Below are 5,410 nucleotides of genomic sequence, written 5' to 3' on the forward strand. Positions count from 1 at the left end.
AGGAAGATGGCCCTACAGTTGTCTTATTTTCCTTTGGCATAATCAGGCCTCACTAGTCATCCCCCACCGCACTGACCACCTGTGCCTATGGGGTAAGGGGGCACCTTTGCTCTCTCTTCTGAGCACTTCCCACCCTGTTCCTCCACCCCTGGTGACTTCATTCCAAGGCCCTGAGGCTTCTCTCCCAACTCACCAGATACTGGAGCCAGCTCTGGAGAGAGAATTAAGTGGACATTTAAATTGATACAAAGACAACAAGCAAATATTCAGTAAGGTTCTGACTTGAATCCTGAGATCTAAATTTTCCCATGCAAAGTCCTCACTTCCTGCTTCCCAAATTCCCCTGCCTGCTACTGCAGCCCTTAGAGAACAAACACCCACAGGTGGAGTGGCCTGTGGCATTGACAGGTGCCTAGGAGAATGGAGGGCCTTTCAGACAAGGGACAGGCTGAGTCTGGCCACTGGGGCAGGAAAGTGGTACACATGGGGAGAAGAGGCCCGTCTGCCTTGCTGTTTGCGACAGTTTCTGGACAGCAAAGTATTTAGTGTCTGGACTCTTCTCCAAGGGCTACTGACTGCAGTAAGGCTGTGGTGTTTCAGCCTATCTGGCAGAGGGACTCTTGGCCCTATGAATACGCCTTTATCTTTACTGGAGCAGAGCAAAAACTCAAACACAGAGAGGTGGACTCCGGCTGGAAGTGCGGAACTGGTCTGTAGCCCCAGGAGCAGCAGTGTTAAAGTAGGACTTGGCGGGGTTTCATCCTCTGCAGTGGGTAGCTGAGAGTGTGGGTGGGAATACTGATGTTTTGTTCAGAGAAGCAGGAGGAATTTATAGTTCTTTATGGAAAATAGGATAGGTTAGCTCACTTATTACTCAGCCAGCCTTTTCAAGAATAACACAGGCTTAATGCTAATCTAAAAGCATTTTCCAACAAAGGCCATAAAATGCCAGAAGGACCCTAGAGACACCACAAACAGCTCCCTTTCCAGTAAAATAAGGGTGGCCATGGAGAAACCGCTGTAGAGCCAGGGCACTTTCCCTCCTGCCTGGAATTATAGCCCCTTCATCGCCTGTGTCTGTTTTATTACTGCAGAATTTAGGCTCAGCATTATTTCAGTGCACTGCTGAGGAAGTCAAACGGAGGGAGAGAGGATGTCTGTTTATTGGCTCTGGCTGGCATCTCCCCTGTCTGCCTCCCAGTAATGCTATTTGGGCTTACTCCAAGCTTCAGGGAGTGGACAGAGGCCAGGGCTCTAAGTCCTGTGGGTTATCACTCTATGATCCCAACTCACCAAATCCAAGGCAGTGTATTTGCCAATCTGCCTGTACCAGAGGTCCAAGGTCAATGCGGGGGGGGGGTCCCTCCAGTGTTACTTCTGCTGTTATGGACATTAGGCAGTGAGAGCTGGAAAACTGCTTTTGGTTCTCCCGAGTGCTGTAGTGTCACGTCGCCAGTGCCTAGGACTATGTTAGGCATAGTTGGGAGATAAAGAAAATGCACACAACAGAAATGTTGTGCTTCCTTCAAGAAGCACACAGAGGTTTGGGAGATCAAGACGAACACTTTCGAAACAATCACAGACAGGCAGTGAAAGACTGCCTTTTTTGGAACCTGACCCTGACTGGCCTCTCAGGGAGGCACAGTGCGGCGCTGCAGGAGACCCAGGAGTGGCCACAGAGAAAAGTTCCTAGACCAGAACTGCCTCAAATGGTAAGAAAGACCCAGAGATGGGAAAAGTTCAGGGCACAGGACTGACACACATCAGGTGGTCTCTCTCCCTTCTGTTAAAAGAATGCTAAATAATAATAGCCAGCATTCCCTTTGTCTCAGACACGTTCTAGTTTCTTTAACAAAAGTAGATTACTTGATCCAACAATGCCGTGAAATCAGTACTGTTATTATCCCTATTTTATGGATGGGAAAACTAAGGTATGAGGAGGGCCTAGCACACAACCAGAACCCGGGTAGCTGACTGTGGAGTTAGGTGCTTGATCATGTTCTCCGATGCTCCCTGTGGGGCTGAGTTGAGGATCTGGTCAAGATTTGGGAGCTGAGAACAAAATGGAACTGAAGCAGAGGTGCAGACAGCCTGTTCTGGAAGGACATCCAACACAGAGGACTGACACCCAGGCCTCATGGCAGCAGAGCCAACATGACACTTCCTCTCTCCCTCACCCTCCAACTTTTTCTGACAATCCCTCATGGTGAGCAGGTGGGCAGACCATAGCCACCCAGGTTTTCACACAGTCCCAGGAATACCCGACTGAAATGGGTGGACAGAGACCATATTAGCAAAGAATATGTTGGCAGAATGAATTACCTGATTACTTCTTGGAGGGATCACACGGGCTGGGCTGGGCGGTGTGATATGGACTCTGCTTTCTTTGGAAACTTGCAGAAGAGAGAGAGGCAGGTGGGACTTCCTGGAGGAGCCTAGGCTTGAGTTGACCATTGCAGAAGGAGTACAAGTAAGTGGGCAGGGTAGGGGCTTCCCAGACAGGTGGTGGGCAGGACCTTGGTCGGTCCCCAGGTTCGTGCAGGGACCTGGGATGGCCACACTGAGGATGGGAGGGGGCCAATGTGAGGGAGTGGGGAGGCCTTCATTGTCATGGTCTGCCTGTTGGGCTTTGAGGGTCCTCCAAGAGTCCAAGCAGAGAGCTGCAATCTCCACAAATCCTCATTCACTTTCTCCATGTAAAACTGGAGCAGAGGAGGAGAAAGAGAGAGAAGCTTTTTATTTTCACTCTGTAAGAGATGAAACTTCTAAAATAGTTACTTTTTGCAATCCAGCTCCTTTGATAGGAATTGTGTGCATAGGGATATTTAAATGAACTCTATATCTGTGGTGAGAATAGCTCCATTTCTCTTCAATGTTTGCAGCTATGGTGTTCTGTGTCCACAGGCTTGCAAATACTCTCCCAAAGCTCAGCCTTCAGGCTGCTTACCCACCCACTCCAAAGCTGCTTCTCTCTCTAGAACAAGATATGCTATGTCTCTCTTGAAGCCGGGAAAGCACGGTAACGTTCCTACATAAAATATCAGCAGCTAGGGACCTTAGTTGAATTAAACAGGAGGCAGCAAATTTGGGAACTGGATAATGAGCACCTACAGCATGGCAGATATGGAGAAATACAAGCATGAATAATTCCACCCCTTTCTTCAAGAGGCTTAGGGCCCGGGGAACCCACATGGTAAAAGACAGCCCATGGCACCCTCAGAGCTAGTGGAGGGGGCACTGACTTTTCCAGTTTTAGCACCCAGAGTCCTAGATCCCAGGAACACTTCCCCAAACCCATGCCCCAATCCCTGTCAAGTAGGGACTGTTGTTCACCCCAGTAGGAGGCTGTGACTGTTGGAACTGACTTATTCCTCACCTTATTCCTTGCCTCCATCCTCACTCCTACAAACAGCCTTTTGAAATAAGCTCGCATTGCACTTAAAATAATAATAATTGGTAATGAAAAGAGCAACAGTAATTTATTCTTTACTAGTAGTTCTTAAAGGAGGTCAGAATATGCAACCCCCCTCCCAAATATGCCACTTTGAAATATGGATTATTTTAAGTTGAAGGCAATTGAGAAGCAAAAGTTGCAGGAAGAGTTCTCTGCCCTCCCCTTATCCACCTAAAAGCAAGGCATAAATTTCTCTTTTGAAGACATACCCATTCCCACACCAGCAAGAGGAGAGTGACTCTTATCACCAAAAGTCAGCACCAAGATGAGTGTGCATAAGCAAACCTTACTAAAATTATCCTTATCTTCCACTGGTTTTCCACATATATTTCATTGTCATTTGCCCATAATTTATTGTCCCTTGGAGCCGAAGCCCTCTCTCCCTTGCTAAGGGCATATCTTTTTTGTGAATTCTGTGCATGTAAAATATTAATAAGTTTGTATGCCTTTTCTCCTGTTGATCTGTATTTGTCATTAAATCTGAAGTCCCTCAGTACTGAATCTAAGAGGGTGAAGGAAAAGTTTCCTACCCCTGACATTCTCAACCGTGGCTACTGATTAGAATCCCTTGAGCAGCTTTTAAATCACATCATCACGCAGGACCCTCTCCAGAGTAATAGGTCAGGCTCTCCCCAGGTGCTGTATAGCTGGGGTGAGAAACACTGCCCAGGGTTTAGGATGCCAGGGGGAAGCAGTGCACAGGGGTTTATTTAAATAAACCAAATAAGCCAAAGCCTGGTTTATTTCCTGGAGTGATTTCAGCTTCAGACTCAGATCAGAAATCACTCATGGATGATGGGGACAGATTCCAAAGGTAATAATGCAGATGCTCACTCCACAGGGACTTTACTGTTTCTGTCATGGGCCACTTTGTCAGGAAGTAGATAGAATGCAGGGCTTCTCAGGTGGTGCTAGTGGTAAAGCACCTGCCTGCCAGTGCAGGGGACATAAAGAGACATGGTTTGATCCCTGGATCAGGAAGATCCCCTGGAGGAGGGCATGGCAACCCTCTCCAGTATTCTTGCCTGGAGAATCCCATGGGCAGAGGAGCCTGGCGGGCTATAGTCCATAGGGTCGCAAAGAGTCGGACATGACTGAGTGACTTAGCATGCACAGACAGAATGCGGGTGAAGCACGCCCACACGGTGGGGCTCACTGTGTCTTTTTTGGAGGGATAGCTAAGCTCATGAGGTCCTCTTTGTTGGGCCTGGGAAGCCAAGATGGTCCTCCCCCTGACCCACAGCCTCTTGCTTTGCTTCAAGAAGTTGTTCTGAGGCTGTTTTCCAGGCTGCCACTCCCTGGCGTTCTGGTTTTTCCATTTGTCACCTCTGTGAGAGAAATTAACAGTTTTGCCAGACCCCGTATAAACAGGAAGGCAAGCTGTTAACAAGAGCCTCCTGCCCCTGCTGCCAAGCCCAGCACTCACGTTTCCTTCCTCAGAGCCTGTCAATTGTGGGGAGGAGAAAGGTGAAGAATGGACCCTCTCCGGGCACTGTGTGGGTTCTCTTGTGGCCACTTGAATGCCAGTGTAGGGGCTCGCTGACAGCTGGGTCTGCAGCTGGCTGGTTTTGTCTGCTTTTTGAGGGACAGCCAGGGACAGTCACTGATTAAACTGGGAACAAAGCGAGACTGCAGGCGTGGCTGCTCACACCAGTGCTGCTGAACAGCAGAGAACAATTAATTGCCGTGTTGTGGAATGTATGGATGGGGGCAGGGAGGTGGTGGGAAATGTAAGAATGTGCAGGAAAATGTCAAGCCGTGCTCTTATTCATTAGAAGCCAAGAGAGGGCCAGCTCTCCACGTGTTCTCAGGACCCACCACAGCGTGGGGGCCCTGGTTCTTCACCTTCCCAACTAGGGTGGTCTGGCACACTGGTGTGTCCAAATGGGGACGCTCTGCCAAGCAAGATGGGGAGCCCCTTGGCCCTTGGGATGGCAGTTTTAGCTATTGTGTCTA

General features: G+C 48.9%; 1 protein-coding gene across 10 annotated transcripts in view; it reads left to right on the forward strand.

Moving 5' to 3' along the window:
• The first annotated feature begins 1,369 nt into the window (after positions 1–1,369).
• EHBP1 (EH domain binding protein 1) overlaps positions 1,370–5,410 on the forward strand; it is a 570,368-nt gene continuing 566,327 nt past the window's right edge. For 7 of the 10 annotated variants that reach the window (XM_010863298.1, XM_010863283.1, XM_010863295.1 and 4 more), the window contains exon 1: positions 1,370–1,712. The gene's annotated coding sequence lies outside the window, so the exon portion shown is untranslated. Of the gene's footprint in view, positions 1,713–2,400; positions 2,471–5,410 lie in introns of all 10 variants that reach the window. The other 3 variants (XM_010863286.1, XM_010863288.1, XM_010863290.1) reach the window with 1 other exon arrangement.

Source organism: Bison bison, unplaced genomic scaffold, assembly GCF_000754665.1.
Source record: "Bison bison bison isolate TAMUID 2011002044 unplaced genomic scaffold, Bison_UMD1.0 scf7180017864489, whole genome shotgun sequence".
Lineage (NCBI taxonomy): Eukaryota > Metazoa > Chordata > Mammalia > Artiodactyla > Bovidae > Bison > Bison bison.